Here is an 11,815-nt window from a genome sequence, read left to right as displayed (position 1 = left end):
AGTTAATAAAGTGGTCCCATTTAAATCCAAACCGCAGCTTGGCATCTTTATTTTGGTTGGTGCAGGGTAATAACAAACTTTCCTCCTCTTTCTGCTCTGCTCTGATCTTTACCTTCCACATATCCCCAAGGGGATCTGAAGTGCCATGCAGCAGAATGGGGTTAGGCGGTATTAAGGTTCAGGGTCTTTCTTTGGATCCTAAAATTCTGATGCCGTACAGACACCAAACAATTAGGGAAATAATTATTTACATATTTTTAGTATATCCCTCATACCCCCGCAAAGATACCCACAATATTTAGAACTATGTGCAGTCGGTACCCCCTTTCTAGATGACTATAATTCTTTACAGACCACGATTCATTGTTTTATTGCATGCAATCAAAACAATGCAGAAGAGCCCGATACTTGAATTTTCTAACATTGCGTTTTGAAAAGGAACTCCACAGAACGCTGTATTCATATCCTTCCTTCCTGTGATTTATGATCCTGCAGGCTACATAAATAATATATATTGCAAAAGATATGTCTCAGTGATCTAAATAACAGAAGATAAAAACATGATAGAGTGTCACATAGCTCATCCCCCGACATGTCTAAAGAACGCTCCAACAAAACCTTGTTTATATGGATGAATCCATCTGTTATGGGTGCTTTTAATTTTCTGAGCTGAATTGTGTTAAGACTATCAAGATTTGATTACAGAAGATGAGCTGTCTTTGAAGAAAAAAAAAATTGCCTTGTCTTAAAAGGGGGCATATGATGTCCAGCACCACCAAAGCCTTGACTTATATTTCATTTGGAAGAGAGAGATTCTACAGTTGTACTAATATTCATGGACTAACAAGCACAAAAGGTCAGGGATAAAACACAGGTAATTGCTGCGTTTACACCTAAGAGCTACTGAAAGTATAATTATACTTCCTTATTCCTGCGCTCACCTAACGGGCTATTCTGCGTATTTAGAAAGACGATTCACAGAATAATTTACATAAGGTCTTGCACTACTGGGGAAGTTATTAAAGAACCTCATAAACCTCCCCTGCAAAAGATATATGGAGCAGTCTGTCTTTGAGAAAGAGTAGCTGGGATTGAATTATCGGCATACATTCTAGATCTTTGATCTCCAGACAAGCTGCTAGTTGTAATGTGGAGCTAATATTCCTTCCCGCACTGGCTCGACAATGCAGGTTGTTAAACAGGAGACATATTGCCTGATGACAGTTTTTGAACAGCTTGTTTAAAAAAAAATTATACAAATCTTTGGGAAATTATGCACAGAGAAAGCAGAGCTATGGAGTGTGCCAATCCTATGGAGTCACAAGACAGTGGATGTGATCTTTAGACTTTTAATCACAACGTAGCAGATGACTTTTAACCATACAATTATACATTTCAAATATAGTCTTTTTCGGGTCCTCAACGAAAGGGGGGAGTCACTTGATGACTGCATATGAATGGCTTCTTTCTTTCTTTCTTTCTTTCTTTCTTTCTTTCTTTCTTTCTTTCTTTCTTTCTTTCTTTCTTTCTTCCAAATATGCAGATCTCTGCAAGTCATTGGTGTGATAAAATGTGCAATAATTTGAAATTTCCTTGGGATGCATTACAAAAAATGCAAATGAAGAACATCGCGGGGAAGAGAATAACCCTTCAGTTGGGAGACTTCTCCATTTCAAATTTATGATAATTTTTATGTTTATGTTAAATACATAATCATACACATTTGGCAAGTGCTGAAAATATACATCATTTGTAGAGTAATGTAAAACATGACAAATGTGTAGCATAAGCCTGTGAAAATACTAATTGAAATCTGGCAGTTGAAATAGCATGTTCCAAATTACCTTCAATTATTTTAAAGGACTGATTCTTGGATTTGTTAAGCACTCCAGTTCAGGAGCTTTTCGATAGTTCAAAAAGGACCTATGGATGCAAGCCTAGATCAACGGCATGGTGGGCAGTGGCGTAACAAGAGGGGGTGCAAAGCACTAAGTTTTGCAGGCGCCTGAATGCACCATGCAAATGGCCCCTCCTCTTCCCCTTCAGAGCCATTCCGGGTTGTAGGGGTGAAACAGAGGCAAACGCCTCCCTTACCTGGTGATATAAGAACATAAGACCAGCTCCGCTGGATCAGACCGTAGGCCCATCTAGTTCAGCTTCCTATATCAAACAGTGGCCCTTCAAATGCCTCAGGGAGCACACAAGACAAAAAGAGACCTGCATCTTGGTGCCCTCCTTTGCATCTGGCATTCTGGGGTAGCCGACTTCTGAAATCAGGTGGTTGCACATACCCATCACAGCTTATAACCTGTGATGGACTTTTCCTCCAGAAATTTGTCCAATCCCCTTTTAAAGGCATCCAGGCCAGATGTCATCACCACATCCTGTGACAAGGAATTCTACAGACTAATTACACACTGGGTAAAGAAACATTTTCTTTTTCCTGTCCTAACTCTCCCAACACTCAATTTTAGTGGATGTTCCCTAATTCTGGAGTTATGTGAGCAGGAAAAGAGCATCTCTCTATTCACTCTATCCATCCCCTGCATAATTCTGTATGTCTCAATCAGGTCCCCCCTCTGGCACCTTTTTACTAGGCTGAACCTTTTTTCTAGATCGGCACAGACATGTGCCCATGTCTGCTCTCCCAACACTCTAGTCCATCACTCTCTTCTACACTTCTATTTACCGTAGATACTCGCCTATAGGGCGATAAATTTGTCCCAACAGATCGCTCCTGAATCAACCCTTCGCCTTATCTGTGGGGTCAGTAGGGGTCAGGGCTGTTTCAGGCACACTGCAGAGCAACAGTGGTGCTGCTGGGGAGGGTGACGCGCCACCCGCTCCCCCACCGCGCGCTTCCCACCTGGAGCAGGGAGCCTGACGGAGCTGCTCAGCTCGCCTGCTGCTTCCTCCTCCTTGCTGCTCCTGGGCATTGCAGTCCTGCCCGCTCAGGCTCCCCGAGCCTGGTCTCCTTGGCTCTGACTTCCTCCTCCTCTGCCCCTGCTAGTCTTCGAAAGGACAGGAAAGGGGAGCAGGAGCCTGGGACACGACCCATGTGTGTCATCAATGGGGCTTACTCCCAGGAAAGTGCGCGTAGGATGGCAGCCTTTGAGCCCAAGCCACTGCATGCCTACGCAGAAGAAAGTTCCATTATTGTCAATGGGGCTTACTCCCAGGAAAAGATCGTAGCTTGAAGATGGGGAGACGGGAGGACTGCTTCTTCATGCAGAGTCTACAGCTCTGCATCTGCTTCTTCTGAGCAAGAGGGAGGAGGGGAGCCCCCCACACAGCCTCCCTTTCGCCCCCACTCCTGCATTGCCAGCTTCTCTCTGCCCTTTAGCCCCAGCCCCTCTCTTTCCTCCACCAGCCTTCACTCTGTTGTACTGTCTTCTCCCCCTTCTCCTTGCCCGCTCTGCCCCCCTTCTCTTCTCCCTTCCCCACTGCCCCTCTTTCTCTGCCCCCTATTTACAAGCCATGCAATCAGGGAAACTGACCAGGAAACTGATTAGAGCAGCAGACAGCAGTTTCCATTTGCATATCCCCCCAAGATAGAGAGCAGAGTTGAACCGACTCCCCAAAATCACCCCACTTCTTTAAACGTGAAACCCCCCTGACAGCCTTGATCCTGCTGTAAATCAAGGGGAGGAAACAGCCCTCAGACCAGGTGAGGGTGGACTTGTTGCAGCTGCAGGATGCACCTTCCCTGAAAGTGGAAACACTCCCATCAAATGTCTCACAAATTACAATTCAGAGTACCATTACTTAGGAATAACACCCAGGGAAAGCAATGAGTCTGCTTCTGAGTAAATAGGGTTTCAGTTATGTGTAGCTACACTTGGTCACAAGCTGTTGCTTGTCTCTGCTGTGAATTGAATTGTACACTCCCAGTTGTGTTCTAAGTTGTATGTTATATGGAGAGCTTCTGGCTTAAGAGCAGAAGACTCTGCCTTTGCACTGTTTCGCACCAGATATGTCCTGAGAAATTCTGAGTGACAGATCACTTTTTTTATGTTTTTGTTTTGTTTTGTTTTTTCCTGTACTGGTCTTCAATCACTGGTTCATACATGAATTGATCACCAAAAATTAGCTATTGGTGGGGCTTTCACATTCAACTAGCTACTTCCCTTCCTGCCTTGTTGGCCCTGCAAGGCATTCTGGAGCACTGCCATTATTCCATTCTCTTTCAAGTACCCCTAAAGGTCCTGTTGAGTGCCCCTGTGGGTACATGAACCACTGGGGATACATAAACCGCTGTTCTATTAGTATGTTGCTTACAGTGCAGTTACTCTTTGATAGTGTTTACAAAAAGATGGTGAAGACAAGAATTTAAAAGTTTATGAATAAACATGAATCTTATTATCTTTTACTATATTTTTAATAAATTAGAGACTGTCAGTTCTTAGGTAATAATTACTGGGAGGTTATTTTTCAGGATCTGGCCTAGGGTAAAATCAGACAAAACTATAATCAGACACCCCGCAAGTTTATGACCCCAACTTATCTGAGGGTCATAGAAAATTCTATGATTTTTGCCTCAAAACCTGCCCTCGACTTATCTGTGAGATCGACTTATAGGCGTGTGGCTGTGGTAGTCCCATTTCAGGCCAAGGGAAATAGACTGAGAGTATCAATGCAGGAAACTGGGCAGACAGGAGTGGGTGTCTCCTGCCAGTCTGCTACCTGAGGCACCTGCTTCAGTTGACCTCATAGATGAACCAGTCCTGCTTATATCTAGATAAAATCCCACATTCATTTCCCACAGGCCTATCATTCTGATGGTTGACACTGTTGTCCTGAACACTCTTCCAGAACATATGGGAGTAGAATAATTGGAAAGCTCAAAAGGAAATTTCCTAGCATGATTTCAGTCTAAAGTGAAGGCCACAGTTTTGCGTTAGCTCAGTAAATGCACGTCAGGTGTTGATGGGAACTACAAAATGCTAACAGATGTGAATTGAGAGAGGACCAGTATCGTCTTTGGTCGATACAAGCTCAGTGGGAAAATGTAGGTTGTGGTGTATCAACACTGCTAAACTGGTGTGGATAACTGAGAAGTTTTACAATGACAGATTTTGCTTGGTTGGAGAATCCAGCAACCAAGACAGAGTGACTGTGGAATTTTTCCGGGGCTCAAATGGTTGGCTTCCCTAGAAAGGAGGATGTGAAGGCTTCCGTATCTTGATTAAGGTTTCAGCATCCCTTTGTTACTTTCTAAAAGATTTTTTTTTGGGAGGGTGGGGAGGTTAGGAAGGTGGCAATTACATCACCTCCTCCGTGCCAGGCTTATACTTTCATAGGCAGACTCATAGTGTCTATCTACCCGACCCTTCCTTGAACGAAGTATATTAATTTGCAGAGGCTGATGATTGCATTTAGATAATTAAATCTCTCAGTAATTAAATCAGCTTAATAACATTAATTATGCAATATGCATATCCGTTTTTATAGTTTGAAAAAAAAAATCTGATAGTTTAATTGGAAAAAAAAGTGATTCAATTACTCTTCCTGAATGTCTCACTCATATTCGCAGTAATGATTACAGTGTATTAAAACCCAATTTGAAAAAATGGAGAATAAAAATTGACCTATGCAAATGTCATTTTCCTGTTTGGTTTTCCTTGAATCACAATTAAACTTTGTTGATTAACCTTAATGTTGAAAAGGAACATTTACATTTAGTATTTTGCATTCTTCCAGGATAAGCTCTGCTTGGTCTTGCAAGTTGCTACAATAAATTCCTAAATCTCCTTGCTTAAGATAATTATCGCGCTTTACATTTCTGTGCTTGTATTGTTCTATACAATATCCGCTTTATCCCTATTCCCCCCTGGCATTGTTAATTGCAGCCTATAATTGTCAACTTTAATCAAAAAATAAAATGTTTAATCTATGTTAATGAAGTTTAATTAATTTCTGAACTTTGCAAAATGATAAAGTGCGACAGAAGTATAAAGCCATTTCTTCTAGCAGGTGATGTAGAGCATACAACCCTCTCAGTCACACAGTTCCTAAATTTGAGTATTCTGAGTCGAGCCAAGCTTTCTGTACCAAGTAATCACTGAGTAGGTTACATCTTGGCAAGATCTGCAGAGTAACTGATTGTTTTCTGTGTTTTAATAATTCATGTTTGTATGTAAAATGTAATGTACGTTCATTTCTGTGTGTACACATAGGTGCACACATATACATATATTTGGGTACTACTTAGGTTTATACTCTCTGTACGATTTCTGTACAGAGTCTTCACCTATCAAATGTTTATGCCTAATAAAGGTTTTGTTGACTGTTGACTGTATAAAGCCATTGTCAAGTCACGTGTTTTCACGTTTCCAAAACCCTTTTGAAAAAGATTATTTACAAGGTCATGGGATTATTAGTAGTGCCAGTTAGGCCCTAATAATAATAATAATAATAATAACTTTATTTCTACCCCGCCTTTCTCCCCGAAGGGACTCAAGGCGGCTTACAACATATTAAAAACAATTTAAAAGCAAATAAAAACATATTAACACATACTAAAAACAGCAGTCAGAGTAAAAATAGGTAAAAAGAGCATAGAGCAGCAGCAAGTCATAAAAGAATCAGGCCTGTAAAAAAATATTAAAAGATGTTAAAAAGATGTTAAAAGGCCAAGAACTCAGAAGGCCTGTTTAAACAGAAGGGTCTTCAGGCCTTGCCGAAAGGTCTCAAGAGAGGGAGCCATTCTTAAGTCAAGGGGAAGGGAGTTCCATAGCGTTGGTGCCACTACTGAGAAGGCCCTATTTCTTGCAGCCGCCCCACGTACCTCCCTAGGCGGCGGCACTTGTAAAAAGGCCTTCTCTGATGACCTGAGAGGGCGAGCCGGATTGTACGGGAGCAGGCGATCTCTAAGATACCCTGGTCCAGAGCAGTATAGGGCTTTAAAGGTCAATACCAGCACCTTGAATTGGGCCCGGAAACAAATGGGCAGCCAGTGCAGCCGCTGGAGAAGCGGACTGACAGGGTCGAACCGCCTACCTCCAGTAACCACACGGGCCGCCGCATTCTGCACTAGTTGCAATTTCCGAACCGTCTTCAAGGGCAGCCCCACATAGAGTGCGTTACAGTAATCTAATCTCGATGTCACTGAGGCATGGATCACCGTGGCCAGGTCTGCACGATCCAAGTACGGCCGCAGCTGGCGCACCAGCCGAAGCTGAGCGAAGGCCCCCCTAGCCACAGCCGCCACCTGGGAATCCAGGAGCAGCTGCGAGTCCAGGTGGACCCCCAAGCTGCGGACCTGCTCCTTCAGAGGGAGTGCAACCCCATTCAGGGCAAGCCGATAGTCCAGCACCTGCATCGAGGATTTCCTAACCAGGAGAGCCTCTGTCTTATCCGGATTTAATTTCAGCTTGTTAGCCCCCATCCAGATCCTCACTGCCTCCAGACAGCGCTCCAGGTCCTCAACCGCCACCCTGGAGTCTGGAGGAAAGGAGAGATAGAGTTGGGTGTCATCAGCATATTGATGGCACCCCACTCCAAACCCCCGGATGACCTCTCCCAGCGGTTTCATGTAGATGTTAAATAGCATGGGGGACAGAATTGAGCCCTGTGGCACCCCGCATCTCAAGGGCCAGGGTGTCGAACAGGCATCCCCCAGCACCACCATCTGGGATCGACCCTCCAAGTAGGAGCGGAACCACCGCAAAACAGTGCCTCCAGCTCCCAACTCGGCCAATCGGCCCAGAAGGATACCATGGTCGATGGTATCGAAAGCCGCTGAGAGGTCCAGCAGGACCAACAGGGACGCACTCCCCCTGTCCAGTCCCCGGCGTAGGTCATCCACCAAGGCGACCAAGGCGGTTTCCGTCCCAAAGCCCGGCCTGAAGCCAGATTGAAAAGGATCCAGATAATCCGCTTCATCCAAGACCCTCTGGAGTTGGGATGCCACCACCCGCTCAATTACCTTGCCCAGAAACGGGATGTTGGAGACTGGCCGGTAGTTATCCAACACAGTGGAATCCAGGGAGGGCTTCTTCAGGAGGGGGCGAACCACCGCCCGTTTCAAAGCGAGTGGTAACGTCCCCTCCATCAAGGAAGAGTTGACCACCCTCCCTGTCCACTCAGCCAGCCCACCCCGGGCAGCTCTTATCAACCAAGCTGGGCAAGGGTCGAGCAGGCAGGCAGATGGCCTCACACTCCAAAGGAGTCTGTCCACATCCTCAGGCTGTACAAGCTGAAAAGAATCCCACAACACAGGACAAGCAGTTGCCAAGGGGACATCGTCAGACACTGTCAATGTGGCATCCAAGTTGTGACGAATACGATCGATTTTATCTGCAAAATGTTGCGCAAACACGTCACAGCGGCTGACCGTGTATTCCTCCTGGTCTACTGGGGGGGCCTGATGGAGGAGGCCCCGCACCACACGGAACAGCTCTGCCGGACGGTTGTCAGCAGACGCAATGGTAGCAGAGAAGAACGATCTCTTCGCTGCTACCACCGCCACGGAATAGGCTCTGTAATGGGCTCTACTCCGTGTCCGGTCGGATTCATCCCGAGTTTTCTGCCACCGTCGCTCTAGACGCCTGCCCTGCCGCTTCATCCTTCGCAGCTCCTCAGTGAACCAAGGAGCCGCTCCGAGTCTGCGACGTGGCAGAGGTCGCTCCGGAGCAATCTCATCCACTGCCCTGGTCATTTCCCCATTCCAGAGGTCAACCAGGGCCTCAGATGAGACGCCAGTCTTGGCAGTGGGGAAATCCCCCAGAGCCCTCAGGAAACCTTCAGGATCCATTAGCCTCCGGGGGCGGACCATAGAAAACGGTCCCCCGCCTCTGCGGAGGTAGGAAGTCGCAACAAGCCTAAACCTTACCAGGAAGTGATCTGTCCATGACAACGGAGTGATCTTGATCTCCTCTACGTCCAGATCACTGCCCCCATGCCCAGCTGTAAACACCAGGTCCAGCACGTGTCCTGCAGTATGTGTTGGGGCCAAGATCTTCTGGGACAGGCCCATGGTTGTCATGGCGGCCATGAAATCCTGAGCTGCACCTGACGCAGGTGCCTCGGCATGCACATTGAAGTCCCCCAGCACTAATAGGCGGGGGGCCTCCAATGCCACCCCCGAGATCACCCCAGTCAGCTCAGGCAGGGAGACTGTTGGGCAGCAGGGCGGACGGTACACCAACAGAATCCCAATCCTGTCCGGTCCTCTCAACACAACATGCAGGCACTCGAACCCAGCAAACTGCTGGACAGGGCACCTGGCAAGGGAGATGGACTCACGATAGACCATTGCAACTCCCCCTCCCCGTCCCTGCAATCTTGGCTGCTGCAACACCTGAAAACCTGGAGGACAGAGTTCAGAGAGACTAACTCCTCCTGCCATGTCCAACCAGGTCTCCGTAATACATACCAGGTCGGCTTTCTCATCCAGGATTAAATCCCGGATGATGCAGGTTTTATTATTCACCGACCTGGCATTCAAAAGCAGCAGCTTCAGATCCAGGGACTCACCGCCAAGACCACCAGGCATCCGAGAATTAGGGGAAGGACCAGAAGGAGAGATGATCTGCCTATGATGAACTCTCCTTCTCCTGTAACGGCCTGTCCAACTCCCACCGCCATATCTCCCGTGGCCCGTCACTCTCTTGATAGTGGCACCCCTCCCCTCCCCTGAGCTCCCTCCTAAAAAGAAACACATGTGGCAAGGCCCACCTTCTGAGACTGGCCTATACAGAGAGAGACACCCAGCAGGACTGCTTACAAAAAGATAAAAACAAGGCAGGCCTAGCACTGGGTGTCTCACAGGCCAATCCTCTGCTGCAAAAAGACTGTGCTGCCCTAAAGATTTCAGTTGCTCCTCTCTCCCCTGCCTTAAACAGGAGGGGAGGAATAATCCGACCACTGCTTCAGTTCGTCAGCCAGGAAGGGAGCCTTGGTCTTCAGGGCACGAGCCCCAGGCTAAGAGCCACGGGCCAAGAGCCCTTTGGCTCTTGCCCTTCGGCTCGCGCCAAAGGCTCGCGCCTCTGGCACGCCAGAGGCTTATGCAGGTTACCTGCAGGGAGAAAGCAGCCACTCGTCAGTCCCGAGACCAGACACAGGTGTTCCCAATCACAGCTCCTACTGTGATCACAGCTCCCTACTAAGATCTTTCCCATGAGTTCATCAATCTTCCAATCTGGAAATTAAAGAACGGAGGGCAAAGTACTGCTGGCCTTGTTTTAAGAGACTGCATAGATACAGACATCCAAGTTATGAACATGCAGGTAATATGTACTGGTTAATGTGTTGACTCCTTCACACTGGTCATCATCTATTGTGGTGATTTTGCACAGGCACAATGGTACTGAACCTGGAAGAGCCAGGAGATTGGATCTACATATGATCCAACTTCTAGACAGTCTTCCAGAAAGGAACCAGTACATATTTCAGGGACTAACAACCCAATCCCAACCAAACGGTGGTACAACGGTGCCGGTGAGGGCTCCACTGCATCCCACAGAGGAATTTCAGCTGCTGGAGTTCTCCTTGGGGTAAACTCCAGCAGCCACTATGGGTCAACTCAGACCTGTACCAACAATATTGCTGGTGCAACTCCAAGTTGATCTATGCAGGTGGATTGGACCCAGGAAGGGGAATGTACATGCTGGTACTGCCAATCCTTGCCCCCTCCCAAGCACAATCCATCCACCCCTCTTAACCCTTTCCTATACCATTCCACCCCTCCCCCCTCCATCTCCTGCCTGATCCTGTAGGAATCCTCCGTGCCGGTGCATGCGGGAAGGCTCTGGCCTTCCCGTCAGCACACCAGCTAGAAGTGCTATTGCAAAGTGCTTGATGGTGCTTTTCTGACAGCATGCTCTGGCAGAACATGTGTTCTACCCATGCACTGGCTCAGTAGGATCGGGCCATTAGGGTACTCAAGATATAGTGAAAATTACAAGTAGTCAGAAAGCAAAGGAGGCCAGGGGAACAAACCCACCCCGAACGGTAGCACAAGAACAGGCTTGCTAGTTGTTGGGAGCCAGAAGTGCCTGCTCTTCATACCACTGTCCATACAGGAGCTTGGAAGGAGGAAGAGTAGTATCCAACTGAAGGGGTAAGCTAGGAGATGCAGGGCAGGGAGAATATCCCATGGTTGGTTGGCAACCTTCAGTCTTGAAAGACTATGGTAGAAGCCTACAGCACCTGGTATTCCCAGGCGGTCTCCCATCCAAGTACTAACCAGGCCTGACCCTGCTTAGCTTCTGAGATCATGGTATAAGCCTACAGCACCCGGTATTCCCAGGCAGTCTCCCATCCAAGTACTAACCAGGCCTGACCCTGCTTAGCTTCCGAGATCAGACAAGATCGGGCATGTGCAGGGTAACAGTTGCTGTAAACTGTAAACCCATGCATCCCATGGGTACATCTAGCCAATGGATGGGTTGTCATTAGAAGGCCTTATCGAAACAAAGCAAATATATAAGAATGCAAGAAATGATGGAATAAAGGCTTCAAATGGAGAGATAAGGGCTCTGCAGGATAAACCTGGGAGACACCATATAGGGGGACAGACATGAGAGTCCACCAGTGAACCATTGCTGGATCTCCCACATCAGGGCTAGTTTGGCTCCAACAGTACCTTCTTCTGTAGATGTTAGTGAATAATAATGCTTATTTTCATGCTGACAAGATTCACAGGCTGATGGGAGCCAGCCTTTTTTTCTTCTTCTCATCAGTGGCAACTATATGGTTGAAGATGCTGTTGATGGTTAATGATGGTTTCAATGTATGTAGTTCTCACACTATTTAGGGTTCAGGGGTCTGCATTCCAGGTTGATCTCATTAGCTCCCTGCCCCCACACCACAC

General features: G+C 47.0%; 1 pseudogene; it reads right to left on the bottom strand.

Annotated features, from left to right (window-relative positions):
* Window positions 1–11,226: 11,226 nt before the first annotated feature.
* On the bottom strand, window positions 11,227–11,346 carry LOC136658234 (5S ribosomal RNA; annotated as a pseudogene).
* Window positions 11,347–11,815: the final 469 nt, after the last annotated feature.

Source organism: Tiliqua scincoides, chromosome 7 (genome assembly GCF_035046505.1).
Source record: "Tiliqua scincoides isolate rTilSci1 chromosome 7, rTilSci1.hap2, whole genome shotgun sequence".
Lineage (NCBI taxonomy): Eukaryota > Metazoa > Chordata > Lepidosauria > Squamata > Scincidae > Tiliqua > Tiliqua scincoides.
Note: the sequence above shows the minus strand (reverse complement) of the source record. Positions and strands in the feature narration are given on the sequence as shown.